The sequence below is a fragment of the Grampus griseus genome (assembly GCF_964374135.1).
Source record: "Grampus griseus genome assembly, chromosome: 19".
In the NCBI taxonomy this organism is placed as follows: Eukaryota; Metazoa; Chordata; class Mammalia; order Artiodactyla; family Delphinidae; genus Grampus; species Grampus griseus.
Window position 1 is genome coordinate 3,967,449 of NC_139013.1, and position 17,919 is coordinate 3,985,367.

The window sequence follows — 17,919 nt, forward strand, 5'->3', positions numbered from 1 at the left end:
CAGGCGTCCTAGCACTTAGTTGGCCTGTCCTCATCTCTGAAAAATGTTCAATTCTTCATTTCTTTGGCCGTTGTTATACGTCACGACCTTTCCTTCTGACACTTACAATAGATATGACGTGGGCCCTCCTCATTCTATTCCCCAAGTATCTTGAATTTCCATTTCTGGTCTCTCTAACCTTCATTGTGGAACATTTCCTCGATATTGTATTCAATTCCATAACTGGTCCCTCAGCTGTCTTGTCCTTGATGCGGTGACTTTTTTAATGTGTTCATCCTACTGGATTTGTCATCTCTACCTTTTCTAACTCTTAATAACTGCCTTTTCTTCTATAAAATAATCCATATGGTTGCCTCCCTTTATTTTTCAGATACTTAAACACGCTTAATTTAAATCGACTGTCATATTTCCCTACTGATTCTTTTTTTGCATATTTTTATTTCAGCAAAGTCACTAATTCTGTTGTGATACAATCAAGATATTCACATCAAGTATGTTCTACATTTTTTTCACCTCTTTATTGGTTTCCTACTGATTCTGTTTCCTTGCCTAGGACACCCCCATTCGTCAGCAGACGGCTGTCCGTAGCACTGTCATCATTACTAGGGTCACTGTGATGTCCATTCCTGTTAAAGGCTCTGCCCTCACACCCCCGGTCTCTCCTAGAAGGCTTCTCCCGGGGCTGTCCAGGGAGTCAGGCTGACCAGGGGAGACTGCTGCAGCTGCTCTGCCCCGTGCTGCCCACCGTCTCAGACTTAGCATCTGCTCACAGCTGTGGCCTCAGGGATGGTCCAATGGGACCCTCACACTCTCACGAGGGTGAACGCCCAGGGCTGACAATCGTGGACTGAGTCTGTTTCACGCCACACAGGGGAGGTGGCTCAATGCTGACCACGGGCTTGGGGCAGTGAGCAGAGCTATCCCAGTGCCCGTCCAGAAAGGCGGGGAAGTGGGGCCGCAGCTTCAACCTCCACCTGGAGCCCTGACCCCTCCCTGCCTGTGAGGACCTGGGTCCCTCTCTCTGTCCACACAGGTGGGAACCTCCTCCCTATGACCCTCTTGATGATCCCGGTCAGCGGGGGCCACTCAGCCTAGTTCCCTCTTCTTTGGTCTGGTTCCCTCTCCATTTGGGGACCTTTCTTTCTCTTTTTCTGCATGTGTCTGTGGGTACGTGTTTCAGAAATATTCAAAATAGCATTTCTCAGTGTTAGGAGCAGAGGAGGGCTCTTAGGTGGGCACCACAATCACCCACTTTGCCGTGGAGTCTGAGCCCAGGATCCTTTCATGTCCCACCCACTGCTGTTGTCACCTGCTCTGGAAATTAACAGTGGTGATCCTGCAATGAACCTGACACCATTGAGCTCACAGCCACGCTGAGGAGTGGGGCTCGCGACAACATGCAGAGGAGGAAACTCAGGTTCAGAAAGGGCACTGCCCTCACGGTTACAAGAGCAGTGGGGACAGATTTAAATAGAGACGTTTTCCTTCAAAGGGAGACTTCTAACTCAAATCAAGGTCCCCTCAGCTTCCAGGCAGGACGACAGGACGGGGAGGAGAGCCCTGTCCAAGGATCAAGGGCCACCGAGCAGGCAGGAACGACTCAGGGGCTTGTTCCCAGGAAGGTGGAGTGGACGCTGTTTCAAGAAAAAGGGAGAAGTCCCTGAAGGGGGCTGAGACAGAAAGCAAACCCACACTCTGGGGCCAGGGGACCAGGCATGTTTCCTTCCTTATTGCCCTGAACTTCTCCTCTGTGCTCATTGCCACACTGACCTCCACGGAGCTGTAGGCAGATGTTAAACGTGTGTCTCTGCTGATCTGAGCTCTGCGGTGCAGCAGGTTCCTGCAACCTCCCTGAAGCATTGCCAGGGCCTGGGTGACCCCTGTCCATGGGACCTGCTGATGGACCGGCTGAGGATGAAGGAGACCCAACGGGGAGGCTCTGAGAGGGAAAGACATGCTCGGGTCACACTCACCTGGAAGGGGCGTCTCAGGAAGACACCGGGTCTGTCATGGGAATGAGAGCCAGTCTCCAGGGCGGGGCAGTTCCCCTTCCTGTGGGGCTGCTGACGTGACAGCCCCGTGACGGGGAGGACCAGCCTCCCAGTGGACACACCCTCGGGTCTCCGTCCTGAGGGCACCGTGGTCTCCTCCATCTGCACCGCCTGGACCACAGGGACGAGACGCCATGACCCCCAGCCTCACGGCCCTGCTCTGCCTCGGTGAGATGGAGGAGGGGGAGGGGAAGCCCCAGCCAGGGACGGACCCCTCCCCACAGCCAGGCTGCTCTGTCAGGAGACCCCAGGACTTAGGAGGCTCACGGGCAGGAGAGGCGCTGCTCAGGATTCAGGGCGAACCTCTCACAGGGGTCTCTCTTCCAGGGCTGAGTGTGGGCCTGAGGACCCAGGTGCAGGCAGGTGAGTTTGTCCCCAGGTGTCCCACCTCCCTCCTGATCATGGGGACAAGGGGCCACCCCAGGCAGTGGGGTGGGGAACAGCAGTTCTGGGCTGAAGGAGGGGGAGTCTGGGAGGTTGGGGGCTGAGAGCTGCGGACCTGGGGGTGAGGATGTCTTGTGACGCAGTCTCTGATGTCCTTCCAGGCACCCTCCCCAAACCCACCATCTGGGCTGAGCCAGGCTCTGTGATCCCCTTGGGGAGCCCCGTGACCATCTGGTGTCAGGGGACCCTGGGAGTCCAAGAATTCCGTTTGGATAAAGAGGGAAGCTCACTTTCCTGGTACAGACAGCCCCCACTGGAGCCCGGGGACAAGGGCAAGCTCTCCATCTCATACATGACAGAGTCCTACGCAGGGAGATATCACTGTTACTATCGCAGCCCCACTGGCTGGTCAGAGAGCAGTGGCCCCCTGGAGCTGGTGGTGACAGGTGAGAGGACACTCGGGGGTCCCAGCATCAGGCTCTGCCCTCAGGAAGGGGGTCTGCTCTCAGGGGTGTGTCCCTCTCACAGCCCAGCCCTGGGGGAGGAGAGGGGCGTGTGAGCACCATTTCACAAGCTCCCTCCTTCTCTCCTAGGGGTCCACAGGAAACCCACCCTCTCAGCCCTGTCGAGCCCTGTGGTAACCTCGGGAGGGAACGTGACCCTCCAGTGTGGCTCAAGGCAGGGACTGGACGGGTTCATTCTGACTAAGGAAGGAGAACCCAAGTTCTCCTGGACCCTGGATGCACAGCGAGGCCCTCATGGGCAGACCCAGGCCCTGTTCCCCGTGGATCGCGTGACCCCCAGCCACAGGTGGATGTTCAGATGCCACGGCTTTTACAGGGACACCCCCCAGGTGTGGTCGGCCCCCAGTGACCCCCTGGAGCTCCTGGTCTCAGGTGAGGAGGTCCCCCCCGGCCTCACACACTTTTTGAGGCACGAGACAGATTATTAGATGCTTTTCTCCCAGGATTGTTCCAGATGAGAGTGTAGGGTGAGGGGGGAGCGGGGCGCACAGGACAGAGACACAGAGTGTGAGCGACAGACAATGAGGCCTGGGGACCAGGACGGGAGAAGGGGCTTCATGGGAGGAACCAGCCCCTACAGCCCAGGGCTGGTCTTCCCCCAGGTGTGTCTGGGAAGCCCTCCCTCCTGACCCCGCAGGGCCCTGTCGTGGCCTATGGACAGAGGCTGACCCTCCAGTGTCGCTCTGACATCGGCTATGACAGATTCGCTCTGTCCCAGGAGGGGAGACAGGCCCTCCCCCAGAGCCCTGGCCGGCAGCCCCAGGCTGGGCTCTCTCAGGCCGACTTCCCCCTGGGCCCGGTGACCAACACCCACGCGGGCCGGTACAGATGCTACGGTGGACACAACCTCTCCTCCGAGTGGTCGGCGCCCAGTGACCCCCTGGACATCCTGGTGGCAGGTGAGGAGCCAGCGGGTCAGTCAGGGACCCAGACTCTGCACAGGCCCTGCCGGGGGAGCCCCAGCTGGTGATGCTGGGACCAGGCGTGAGCGGACCCCAGGGAGTGAGGGAGGGAGGGAGACAGAGAGAGACGGGGGTGGGCAGGGAGAGGAAGAGACTCGGAGAAAACAGAGACAGACAGAGATGAGGGGCCTCAGGGAGGCCCTGCTGAGTCGCAGTTCGGAACCAGGGGGCGGGCAGCCCCTCACCCCCCTTCCTCTCTCTAGGGTGGTTCCCTGACACGCCCTCCCTCTCGGTGCAGCCGGGCCCCGTGGTGGCATCAGGAGAGAACGTGACCCTGCTGTGTCAGTCAGGGAGCAGAAAGGAAACTTTCCTTCTGTCCAAGGAGGGGGCAGCCCGGCCCCCACTGCGTCTTAGATCAAAGTACCGAGGTGGGCATTTCCAGGCCGAATTCTCCATGAGTCCCGTGACCTCAGCCCACAATGGGACCTACAGGTGCTACAGCTCACTCAGCAGTAACCCCTACCTGCTCTCACACGCCAGTGCCCCCCTGGAGCTCACGGTCTCAGGTGAGGGGCCCCAGCCCTGTCCCCTCTGTGTCCCTGCTGTCAGCTCTGAAGGTGACCCCCTTTCTAGGATAGGAGTGAGGGGGGCTCCAAAGGAGAGTCCAGGGAGGGTGATCCGGAGGGGGTCCAGCCTGCAGAGGGACGGACGGAAACCAGGCCCTCCCGTCCCTGCTGCTTCTCACGTCCCGTCACCAGACTTCTCAGACAGGAGGAGGGGGAAAGCCAAGGCAGCCCCAGAGCAGAGACAGCACCAGAGTGTGAGCAGAGGGGGGATCCCAGGGAAGCCGCAGCCCCTCACCCAACTACAGGCATTTTCCCAGGATCCTCTGGGGACACCACCACCCACACACAGGGCCCAATTCAGGACCTGGTGAGCCACTGGGGCCTCTGCCCAATGTGGACACCTGGCCCCAGGCCTGTCCCTTGAGGTCCTCAGCTGCTCTAAATCCTGACGCAATCTCAGCACAGCTTGTGTCCCAGGGGGGCTGGGAGTCAGGTAGAGATGCTGGAGTGACCACAGGCACCAGGAGCTCTGAGGTTGGTGGATAAAGTGTGGGGGTCATGGAGAGGGAATGACCCCTCGGGGCCCATCCTGGGGGAGGAGCAGTGGGCTGACGTGGGGAGAAGCAGCTCCCGACCCTAACCTCCTGTCCTGACCCCCAGGAGGCTCTGAAGTTGGGGCCCTTCCCCCCACGGAGCCAGGCCCGCAGACGGGTGAGTGAGGGTCTGTGGGACATGGTGTTGGGCCCAGGGGGGCAGGGCTCAGTTATGGCCTTAGTTCAGGCACCTCTGGAGACAATGACTTGGACCCCCTTCCCCTGCCCTGGGCCTCAGTTTCTCCAAGTGTAAAGGCAGAGAATCATGGCCCGGAGCTTAGATTTCCTTCAGTTCTGACTTCTGGCTCTGACCCCCCAGGAGAGGAGGCCTAACAGGGAGGCACCTGAGGATGTGACTGTATGGGGGCCTGTCCCCAGTGCCGCAGTGGTGGTGGCATTGTACGGGGAGGGGGAGGGAAAGATGAAGAGTCCACCGCACACAGCCGGCCCCTCCCCGAGTCCCTGCTGTGGTGGGGGAGGGGAGGGTAACAAGGAAGGACCCTCGGCTCCAGATGAGACCCTCGGACAGGCCCCCCTGCAGATGAGAAGCCCCCAGAGCACAAAGCTGGTGTCCACCTTGGGCGGGGCATGGCAGGAGGACAGCTCAGGGAGCCCACAGCCCTGGGTTCCAATCCCAGCTCTGCCACCTCCAGACTGGGTCACCTGGGGTTGGTGAATTCCCTCTCTGTGCCTCAGTTTCCTCATCTGTAAAATGGGTGGGGTGGGTTAGAGGAGATGAATGCACAGACCCCAGCACGAGCCTGCACACAGTAGGCGCTCAATTAAATGGCATCTTGGGCTCATGCATGACGTCACTGGTGCCCCAGGTCTCAAATGGTACCTGAACGTCCTGATTGGGGTCTCGGTGGCCTTCGTCCTGCTGCCCCTTGTCCTCCTCGTCCGACACCGGGGTCAGAGCAGACGCAGGAAGTCGGGTGAGTAGGGAACGGGGTGACCGAGACCCCTGGAGGTGGTGGGCTTAGGGCACCAGCCGAAGGGAAACCTAAGAGATGGGCAAGGTCAGCTTAGAAAAAGATTGTCCAGAGTCTGAAACTCAAAAATCTAGAAAGAAAACACGTACTGTCAGCTGACATGTATAATTTAAGGTATTTTCCTCCTTTTCAATCTCATGAAGTGTTGAAACATGTACGCAAGTATGAGTTCAGGTCTCCTTTCCTCCTGAATCCCGTGTGAGGGGCGGGGGTCATAAGTGTCCCAGGGCCTCTGTTATCTGCCCCAGCCCAGGGCGAGGCTGATTTCAACCATCCCGCAGGGGCTGCAGACCCAGAGCCCAAGGACACAGGCCTGCAGAGCAGGTAACTCCTGCCCCGAAGACCCCCAGGCCCGCCCCGCCCGCAGCTCCCCCTCATTCTCCCCCTAACACGCCCGCCTCCCCCCCAGCTCCTGCCCAACCGCTGCCGCCCAGGACCAGGCCCTCTGTGAGCAGAAGAGGACGGGGTGGGGGACACAGGGTTCTGGAGGCACCTGTGTGGGGGAGGAGAAGGCTGGGAAGGGGTGGGCTCAGGGGGTGCGGACTGAAACCCCACACTTCCCCTCACCCCTGGGTCTCAGTGGCCCCTTCTGGATGCACTGCGGGGGCTCCAGCCCTGAGGGATCTCAGGGGATCCCACCAAGCGATACACACCCTGTTCCGCCCCAGCAGATGCTGCCGTGAAGGACACACAGCCTGAGGACGGGGTGCAGCTGGACCATCCGGTGAGACCCCTGCTCCTGTCCAGGCCACCAGAGACCTTCTTGTTGCCAAACTCAGTCCAATGGACACATCTCTGTCCTCACATCCCAGCTCCAGCAGCGTCCCACACTGACCTCTCCTTCCGGGCTTCCTGGGTCGTCCTGCTGTGACTCCACCCCTCCTGCTTCCTTGTGACCTCATGGCCCCTCCTTCGGGGTCCCCTTTCCTGGCTCCCTGTCCTCTGTCTGACCTTCTGGCGTTGCAGAGAAGCCCCACGTCTCAAGAGGATTTCTGAATAAGTGAATCACCTGAAAGTCCCCAGGCCCCTCTTCCTTCATTCACCCAAAAGTGGTGCACAAGGAGAGCGCATCCCTCCGGCTCCCTGTAGGTGCTGCAGGTGCAGCAGGGAGCTCACCTGGTGGGTGAGAAGACTATATGTAAAGAAGCAGGTAGCGTCCTAGAATGCAAGGTCCCAATAAGGAAAGTAAAGCAAGAGAAGGTGACAGAGTGCATAGGGGGAGGGGGGCAGCAAGTGCAAAGGTCCTGAGGCAGGGACGTGCTTTTGCAGGAAGATGGCCGTGCGGCTGGAGCCAAATGTGCAAGGGAGATAACGTGTTAATACTGAAATCAGAACCGTAGAAAGAATCCAGAGGCTCCAAGGTGTTAGGAGGTCCCCGGAGTTTCCATCAGGAAAGTGACCTGACCTAAGGTTTTAAAGCATCATTCTGCCAACACAGTGGAAAGCTGACGGAAGGAGATCACAGTGGATCCAGAAAGTCCCCTTTCTGTCCTACTCTCTCCCTCCAGCAGAACAGGCAGGATGCAGACCCCCAGGAGGGGACGTACGCCCAGGTGAACCACTCAAGATCAAGACTAAGGCGGGGGGGTGGCCACCTCTCCTTCCTCCCTGTCGGGGAGATTGCTGGACCCGAAGGACAGACAAGCGGAAGAGGACGGGCAGAGGGACGGTCAGGTGGGTCCCATCCTGTCTGGGCCCCCAGCCTTCCCCCATCCCAACCACACACCCTCCCTCTCCCCCACTGCAGGCCGCTGCATCTGAAGCCCCCCAGGATGTGACCTATGCCCAGCTGAACCACTCGACCTTCAGACGGGAGACTGCAACCCCTGCCCCCCAGTCAGGGGAGCCCCCAGAAGAGCCCAGCGTGTATGCTGCTCTCGCCGTCCGCTAGCCCACGAAGGACCCAGACCCCACGCTCCAGGGAGGAAGACTGCACGGACCCCGGAAGGCACAGGAGCTGCCTGCCCGCAGTGGACACCGCCTAACGACCAACAGACAGCCTGGACTCCCAACACAGACCACCAGGAGCCCCTGGGACCCTTTGGCAGTCACCTGATTCTACCCTCAAAGATAACTAATATCCTCACATTTTAGAAAAAAAGCAACAGACTGCTCAATTACCAATGATTTTGAAAAAGAATAGCAAATGATTCCAAATGAAGGTAGAAGCAGGGAAATAACAATGAGAAGAGTAGCTACTAATGAGGACAAAGAAAAAGTAGAGAAAAATCAATAAAGCCTAAAACTTCAATCCTGAAAACATTAATCACACGTATATACCCTAGGCACAATGACCAAGGGAAAAAGAGAGAAGGCATGCTTTACCACTATCACGACACTACGGCAGATCCTACAGACTTTATATAAATGAAGAATTTTATGAACAATTTATGCCATTATATTAGAAAATGTAGATGAAATGGCCAAAAATTCTCTAAAATATAATTTACCAAAATGATGAACATTAGGATAAATAGGAAATCTGGATTGTTGTATATATTAAATATGTGGAGTCTGTGATTTAACATTTTCCCAAAAAGTGAACTCTGAGTCCGGAAGGCTTCACCGGTGAATGCTTCTGAACACGTATGCACTTATCAAATACACACACACACACACACACACACACACACCCCAAACTTACACAAGCTTCTGCAGAGAAGAGGGAAGGAAAGGAATACTCCCTGCAACACCTTTTGTCGGGCCAGAAAAAAATTGAGACCAAAGCCTGACAAAGAAACTACAAAATGGGAAAATCACAGGAAGCTCTGTCTTTCTGTCTTGTGTTTTCCTAAACAAAATATTCACAAACGAGATTCATTGCTATATAAAATGAGTAATATATCATGAACTTGCAGGTATTTTTTTTTAAGGAATGCATGGGTGGTTTCATCCTCAGAAATCAATCAATACAATTCAAACACTAAAAGAAGAAATTTTAAAAATCATCATATCAACAGATGCAAAGCTTTTGATAAAATACATCACCAATTTATAATGAAAAAAACTCAGGAATAAAAGGGAATTTCCTATTATTTGTAAAAGCATCTTTTAAAATCTACAATAGATATCATTTTTAAAGGTAAAAACGTGCAATCCTTCTGCCTGCAACTGCGAGTGAGCCAGGAACGTTCACTATTACCCTTCTATTCGGCAGGCCTGGAAGAACCAACCAATTAAATAAAGAAACAAAAAGTGATAGGCACTGAGGGATGGAATAAAACTGTATTGCTCAAGATTACAAAATTGTGTGAGTGGAAAATCCAAAATAGAATAAGGACCCATTATTCGAATTTGAAAAGAATTTATCTAACGTCACTGGGTACATCATCACAATATATAAAAGTCAGTTGCATTTCAGACTTCCAGTTTTGGAGCAGGAGAAAATAGAAGTATGTCTCCCTGACCCCCCACAAAGCACAGTAAGACTCCTGGACTTTACATACACAACAAACATAAGAATACAGGCATACCTCCATTTATTGTACTCCCCAGATATTGCAGGGATGTTTTTGTTTTTACAGATTGAAGGTTTGTGGCACCCCACATCAAGCAAGCCCATCAGTGCCCTTTTCCCAACAGCGTTATTATTATTATTATTATTATTTTATTGATTTTTGGCTGTGGTGGGTCTTCCTTGCTGCGCGTGGGGCTTTCTCTAGTTGTGGCGAGTGGGGCTACTCTTTGTTGCCGTGCGCTGGCTTCTCATTGCAGTGGCTTCTCTTGTTGGGGAACATGAGTTTTAGGTGCACGGGCTTCAGTAGTTGCAGCACATGGGCTCAGTAGTTGCGGTGCGCCGGCTCTAGAGCCCAGGCTCAGTAGTTGTGCACAGGCTTAGTCGCTCCGCGGAATGTGGGATCTTCCCAGACCAGGAATCAACCCATGTCCCTGCATTGGCAGGTGGATTCTTAACCACTGTGCCACCAGGGAAGTCCCCAACAGCATTATTTTTTAATGTATGTACATTGTGTTTTTAGACCAATGCTGTTGTACACTTAACAGACTACAGTATAGTGTAAACATAACTTTTATATGCACTAGGAAAACAAAAAACTGTGGGAGTCGCTTTAATGTGATATTTACTTTATTGCTGTGGTCTGGAACTGAACATGCAATATCTCCAAGGTCTGCCTGTACTCTGAAGGGTAGAGAGAAGGCAGCAGACACACTAAGACTGCTAAGACCCCCAGTAATGACACACTGGGTGTCAAAGGAGACCGAGTAGGGTACCTGGACTGCCCCATCCACCTGGCAGTAATGAGTCAGTGCCCCAGCCATGTGTAAGAAAAGTCTTTCTATAACAAAGATTTACATAAGACCCAGACTCTCAAAACATAATATCCAAAATGACCAGGTCTAATTTGAAAAATCATTCGCCACAACAGGAACCAGGAAAATCTCGTCTTGAGTGAGAAAAAGCCATCCTTAACAGCTGCTGACACTGAGATGACACAGATTTTGGAATTTTCTGACAAGTCTTTTAAAACAGCCATAATAAAAATGCTTTGAGGAGCAATTACACACATGCTTAAAATAAATCTAAAAAACTAGAAAGGCTCAGCAAAAAACGAGAAGACATAAAGAACGCAATGGAGGACTTCCCTGGTGGCGCAGTGGTTAAAAATCTGCCTGCCAAGGCAGGGGACACGGGTTTGAGTCCTGGTCCGGGAAGATCCCACATGCCTTAGAGCAACTAAGCCCCTGAGCCACAACTACTGACCCTGCACTCTAGAGCCCGCAAGCCACAACTACTGAAGCCTGCGTGCCTAGAGCCCGTGATACGCAACAAGAGAAGCCACTGCAATGAGAAGCCCGCGGACCGCAACGAAGAGTAGCCCCCCGCTCGCCGCAACCAGAGAAAGCCCGCGGGCAGCAACGAAGACCCAACGCAGCCAAAAATAAAACAAATAAATTTTAAAAAATGAATGCAATGGATATTTCAGATCTGAAAGATACAATAATTAAAATAAAAGGCTCCATGGATGGACGGACCCAACAAAAGAATGGAGGCAACAGAGGAAATGATGTAAAGATACGAGGATAAAAATTAGTCTGAACACCAGTGAGCACATATTCTGGAAAAGCATGAGAACGGACTCTCGATGACCTCACATCCCTGGGATCTGAATCCTAAAACCAGAGGAGAAAAAGGATAAGACTGGAAAACTATTCAAGAAATAATGGCTGAAATTTCCCCAAACTTTGCAGAAGCCATGAGTCTATGCATATATGAAACTCAGTGAACCCCAAACAGGATGAGCCCCAAGAAATCCAATGCAAGACGCATCACAATCCAGAAAAAGAGGAAGAAGTTCCTTGCATGCAGTGAGACAGAAATGCCTCCTCACTGTGGAGGGAACCCACCACTCATGTGACCTTGGACTTACCAGAAGGTAGTGGCACAACAGTTTCAAGGGCTGAAAGAAAAGAACTGTCGATCCCCAATGCTATGCATTGTGAAACTATCCTTCAGGAATGAAGAGGACATAAAGACAATCTCAGGTGAAGGAAAACTGAGAAGATTCATCACAAGCAGACCTACGCTTCACAGTACGGCCAAACTAACCCTAGGATGTACCCAAAAGCAGATTTTTTTTTTAAGCCTTGAAAAGAACCACAAAGCTGAACCACAAAGTCATTTAATCAACTTCCAAAACATAGTTACAGTCTTTAAAGAAAGGAAGCAGACTCTGTATACTTAACAATATAACTTTCCAGGGAATTCCCTGGAGGTTCAGTGGTTAGGACTCTGCGCTTTCACTGCCCAGGGTGCAGGTTCAAGCCCTGGTCGGGGATGTAAGATCCAGCAAGCTGCCTGGCATGAACAGAAAAACAAAACACAATATAACTTTCGTATAACCCAGTGTATGGTAAATCAAAAACAACCCTGCGGTCAGGTGGAATAGCAGAGGTTAGTGCCTCCCTCAAAGACATAAGGGAGGGAGTGGTGGTGGCCCATCGCACCCCTGCTTAATACACCAGCCTGGCCCCTGCAAACACTGAGCGGATCAAGGGTGGTTGGTGGTGGAGGGCCTCAGACTTCACCCAGCGCTAAGTCCTGTCACAGCTGCTGTGAGGGATGCATATTTTTCCTAGAACAGAATCAGGCAGCCTTTGGTCATTTCTATGCAGCTGTGGATCTGGTAACTAAGAAGCAGTTCTTCACCTAGGATGGACTGCAGTACACGTTCATACTTTGTCCAGAGAGAAATTAACTCTCCCTCTTTCACAGCACAGTCCAAAAGGACCCTTGGCATCGTGACATTGGGCATAACATCCCATTTGTCCACAACGTTGATGACATCTTGCTAATTGGACCTGATGGTTAGAGGGTGGAGAGTACTTTGGTATGTATTCCATATGGTGGGACATAAGGAAGGAAGGAAGGAAAAGAAAGAAAGAAAGAAAGGGAAATTCAAAGACTCAGAGCCTGCCAAAGCAGCGACCTTTATAGAGGGCCTATTCTCTGAGGGCTGCCAAGACATACCCTGTGTAGTAAATCACGTGCCATTGCACCTCGCAACACCTAACACTGAGAAAGAGGCACAATTCTGGGTATGCATTCTCGGCTTGTGGAAGCAGCATATATCATCCTCGAGAAAACAAGTGCCTTCTCAGGTTACTGAGAAGCTTGCAAGTCTGAGTGGAGCCCCCAGGAAGGTGGGGCTCTGCAGTAGCTTCAGGCTGCAGTACCAGGACCCCGGGTATCCAGGTGTACCGGAGGCTGTGTGAATTCTCTGCTGAGCCCCCGTGGCAGAGGTGAGGTTTAGCCCTATGGGTTCATGTCACCACATCCACCACCTGCAACAGAGAGCTAGACGCCACTTAAAAAACTGCTCCTAAGGACTTCCCTGCTGTCGCAGTGGTTAAGAATCTGCCTGCCAATGCAGGGGACACAGGTTCGAGCCCTGATCCCAGAAGATCCTACATGCCATGGACCAACTACGCCCGTGCGCCACAACTACTGAGCCTGAGCTCTAGAGCCCACAAGCCACAACTACTGAAGCCCGTGCGCCACAACTACTGAAGCCTGTGCGCCTAGAGCCCGTGCTCTGCAACAAGAGAAGCCACCGAAATGAGAAGCCTGCACACCACAACAAAGAGTAGACCCCGCTCGCTGCAACTAGAGAAAGCCTGGACGCAGCAACAAAGACCCAACACAGCCAAAAATAAAATTAATTAAAACGAAAACTGCTCCTGGCAGGCTCCTGGTTCCCAACAGACACTGACTGACTGACAAAGAGACATCAAGTGTCTGTGCAGCTGAAACTTCCCGTGATGAGCCAGGTGTTGTCATTCCCACCAAGTCATTGGGTTGCAACCCACTGTTGGATGAGTGGTAAACCTGGGGCCAGGAAGAGGTCCGCAGAACAAGGTAAGTCCCACAAAGGCAGGGGTTAGAGGCACAGGATACCTCCACGGCTACCTGTCACAGTGACACCCCTCCCTCAGCTGTCCTCTGCAGCTTTACGGCCTGGGTCACGTCTGGGCAGCGTCAGGTTTGGGGGTGGTGTTGCTCTAAGCCCTGTACCTGAAAGATACTGAGGGAAAATGCTTTCACAGGGCAGACATCTGGGTGATGAACAGGATACCTTTTGTGTGTGTGGAAAGAGAACAGGGTAGAGGGAGAGATGTACACAGACCCGGGGACGGCAGCAACCGCCCTGCCTAGACAGTCAGGAGAACTGAGCGGGAGGGGACAAGGACACCCAGGAAGGAGGAATGGGTACAGGAGTGGGCACGAGGCACGTGGTCTTTCAATGAGGTATTAACGTCCCCCCCAGAGCCTCACTGCAGACAGGGTCCTTAACAGCCAAGGGGACAGGACGCCTGGTTCAGTGGATGTTTGCCAGCCTCTGCCTCCTTGCTTACACACTGGGCCTTTGAAGGATGGCCGAGGACAGAGATGGAGGCTAGTCATCAGCCTGGAAGCAGGGACTGACTGCCATTCACCGAGAGCGATCTAACTACAGATACTGCTGAATGTCCATTGTGTCAGCAGAGGAAAGGAACACTTGAGTCCTTAACGTTGCATCATTTCTTATGGAAGCAAATCAGACACGTGGTGGCAGGTTGACTTCATCCTGGTGGAATGGACACTGGTTGAGCCTGGCTAGTATGCATGTGTATGTATACTGAGACATGAAATGTACCCCCTTTGTGCTGTTTGATCAGCTTTGGCAAATGTAGAAATTCACGTAGCAACTGTCACCACAATCAACATATAAAGCATTGCCATCACTCCTGAAATTCCATGGTGACCTTTTTAGTCAACCTACACCCTCCTCACTAGGAATTAGTTTCACAAGGTCTAGAATTTCATAAAAATGCAACTATAAAGTCTGTACTCTTCTGTATCTGCCCTCTTTTGTTCAGTATAATGTTTTGATTCATCAACTTTATTGGTATCTCATTTGAGTTTTCATTTCTCTAATTATTATAGATGTTAAGCAGTTTTTCATGTGCTAATTGGTCATTTATATATCTTTTTTTTTTTTTTTTTTTTGCAATACGCGGGCCTCTCACTGTTGTGGCCTCTCCCGCTGCGGAGCACAAGCTCCGGACGCGCAGGCTCAGTGGCCATGGCTCACGGGCCCAGCCGCTCCGCGGCATGTGGGATCTTCCTGGACCGGGGCACGAACCCGTGTCCCCTGCATCGGCAGGCGGACTCTCAACCACTGCGCCACCATTTCTTCTTTTGAGAAATGTCTGTTTAAACTGTTTTGCTCAAGTGGGAAGGTTTTATTATTATTTATTTGTAAAAGTCATTATTTATTCTACATACAAATCCTTTATCTCGCGCGCACACACACACACTATATATATATATATATATATACATACACTGTATATATTTTCTTTTAGTCTTGGCTTGTTTCTTCCATTACCTAAGATGGTCTTTTTTTTTTTTTTTCTGGCCGCACCATGTGGCATGCAGGATCTTAGTTCCCTGACCAAGGATGGAACCCTCGCTCCCTGCAGTGGAAGCACAGAGTCGTAACCACTGGGCCATCAGGGAAGTTCCCTAACACAGTCTTCTGAAGAACAAAAGTTTTTAATTCTATGAAGTCCAATAAATCTTTTGTTTTTGTTGTTTTCTGTGCTTTTTGTACCTTTCTTAAGAAATCTTTGTTTGGGACTTCCCTGCTGGTCCAGTGGTTAAGACTTAGCCTTCCAATGCAGGGGGTGCGGGTTCGATCCCTGGTTGGGAGTTATGATCCCACATGCCTCGCGGCCAAAAAACCAAAACATAAAACAGAAGCAATATTGTAACAAATTCAATAAAGCCTTTAAAAAAAATCTTTGTCTAATCCAAGGTTGTGGAGATTTTCTTTAATGTCCCCTTTTAGATACTTTATGGTTTTGCTATTGCAATTAGATCTATGATCCATTTCATGTGAATTATTGTGTATGGTGTGAGGTAAAGGTGAAGCTTCATTTTTTCCAAATAAATATCCAGTTCTTCCAGAAACATTTGTTAAGAAGATTATCTTTTCCTCAAGGAAGTACTCTGTTCCTTCGTTAAAAATCAATTGATCATATACGTGTGTTTACTCCTGGGATCTCTGTTGTTTATTTTTTCCACCTATCCTTATGCAAATTCCACACCGTCCACTACACTTGTTCCTTCCATATTAAGTCTTGGAATAAGACATCCAATATTATTCCTTTTCTAAATTCTTGAGCTGTTATTGCTCTTACATATTTCTATTTTAGTATCAGCTTGTCAATTGCTACAAAAGCTAGTTCAGATTTTGATTGGTGTTTCTTTGAATACATATCAATTTAGAGAGAGCTGATATCTTAAAATATTGAGTCTTTCAATCAATAAATGCGGTATATCTTTTTTTGTTGTTCTTTAATTTCTCTTACCGACGTATTATAGTTCTTAGTCTTCAGATCTTACACATAAATACTTATGTTTATTCCTACATGTTCATGGTTTTCGGTGCTATAGTAAAGAGTATTGTGTTTTAATTGTGCTTTCCAGTTGTCCTTTGTTAATTTGTAGAATGAAATCAATTGGTTTTTGAATATTGATCTTTTATCTTGAGACCTTGCTCCTTCACCTACTAGTTGTAGAAGCTCTTTTGTAGATTCCCTAGGAACTCCTCCATACAGGATCATGTAGATTGGGAATAAAGACAGTTTTATTCCTTCCATTTCAATCTGTAGGCTTCTTTTCCCTCTCACTTGTCTTACTGCACTGGCCAATTCTGAAGAGAAGTCATGAGAGCGTCACTGCTTCCCAACCACAGAGGGAAAGCATTTGGTATGCCATTAGGTAAATGTAGACCCCAGACGCTCTTCATCCGATTAAGGAGGTTCCCTTCTATTCCTATACAGCTGGGCATTTAATTAATTTTATCAAATCATTCTGTGCATGTACTTATATAATGATGTGGGTTTTCTTTGTTAGTCTATTAACATGATGGATTAACCTTACTGGTTTTCAAATATTGAACCAGCCTGGCATCTGATGATAAATCACACTTGGTTATGATGTTATCCTCTTCAGCTATGGTTGGCTTTCATATACCAATATGTTGGTGAGAAAGTTTCTATGTTCTTGAGGGATATTGGTCTGCAGCTCTCTTTCCTTGTACTGTCTTTGCCTAATTTGAGTTTGGAGTAATGCTTACCTCATAAAATTGCTGCAAAGTGTTTCTTTACCTTCTATTTCCTGGAAGAGATTGTGTAAAACTGCATTCTTTCTTCCCTAAATGTTTAGTAGTACATGCCGGTGAGGCCACGCTGGCCAGGAGTGCTCTTTGCTGGAGAGTTGTTTTAACTACAAATTCAATTTCTTTAATATTTTTAAAGAATATTCAGATTATTTCTCCTTAAGTGAGTTTTGGTAGTCTATGTCTCTCACGAGTTGTCAAAATTATGGGCACAGAATTGTAATATTTTCTTATTACCCTACTAATAGCAGTGGGGTTTGTAGTGATACCCTGTCATTCATTCCAAATATTGGCAAGTTGTGTCTTCCCTCTTTCTTCCATGATTTCTCTGACTAGTGGTTTGTCCATTTTATTGGGCTTTTTAAAGAATCGGCTTTGGCGTTCATTTATTTCTGTTATTGTTTTTCTGTTTTCAGTTTCATGTAGTTCTGTCCTTTAATATTTATTACGTTTACTTTGAGGTGAGCTTGCTCTTCTTTTTCTTGTGTCTTAAAATGAAAACTTAGCTTAGTGATTAGAAACCATTCTTTCTTTCTTTCTCTCTTTTTTTTTTTGGCCTTGCCACAAGGCATGTGGGATCTTCGTTCCCCAACCAGGGATAGAACCCATGCCCCCATGCACTGGAAGCACAGAGTCTTAACCACTGGACCACCAGGGAAGTCCCAAAAACCATTCTTTTTTTAAATATGAGCACTTGCTGGTCTTACTTTCTTTCTAAACACTGCTTTAGCTGCATCTCACAAGGTTAGTGTATTTTCATTTTCATCCAGTTCAAAATATTTTCCAATTTTCCTTGAGTTCCTCACCATGGATGATTTAGAAGTGTGTTGTTTAATTTCCAAATAGCTGAAGATTTTCCAGATAGCTTTCTAATAATAGATTTTAACTTAAATTCCATTAGGGTCAGAAAGGAAGTGATGTATGATAGTAATTCTTTTAAATCTGTTAAGCTTTCTTTAATAGCCGAGGATGAAGACTACCTTGGCCAGTATCCCATGCACACTTGGAAAAGGTGTACTTTGCTATTGGCTGAGTGTGCTCTGTGCGCCAGTTAGGTCAAGCTGGTTGATAGTATAGTCAAGGTTTTCTATATCCTTGCTGATTGGCCACCTATTTGCTCTATCACTCACCAAGAGAGGAGCCTCAAAGTCCCTGGCTATAACTGTTGGTTTATCTACTTGTCCTTTCATTTCTGTCCGTCTTTGCTTTATACACCTTGAAG

The 17,919-nt window shown here is 50.0% G+C and overlaps 1 protein-coding gene and 1 pseudogene across 3 annotated transcripts in view; one reads left to right on the forward strand and one right to left on the reverse strand.

Moving 5' to 3' along the window:
- Positions 1-17,919, reverse strand: part of CDC42EP5 (CDC42 effector protein 5) — a 104,626-nt gene that overhangs the window by 78,300 nt on the left and 8,407 nt on the right. For both annotated transcript variants that reach the window (XM_082677287.1, XM_082677286.1), the window contains exons 2-3: positions 5,862-6,023; positions 1,771-1,939 (exon numbers count right to left, since the gene is read on the reverse strand). The gene's annotated coding sequence lies outside the window, so the exon portion shown is untranslated. The remainder of the gene's footprint in view (positions 1-1,770; positions 1,940-5,861; positions 6,024-17,919) is intronic.
- LOC309836995 (leukocyte immunoglobulin-like receptor subfamily B member 3) lies at positions 2,186-7,903 on the forward strand (annotated as a pseudogene). Its single transcript has 13 exons — positions 2,186-2,219; positions 2,379-2,414; positions 2,597-2,881; positions 3,029-3,331; positions 3,562-3,873; positions 4,125-4,427; positions 5,088-5,138; positions 5,848-5,993; positions 6,240-6,336; positions 6,422-6,459; positions 6,684-6,736; positions 7,521-7,686; positions 7,760-7,903. The product of its transcript is annotated as a leukocyte immunoglobulin-like receptor subfamily B member 3 (transcript).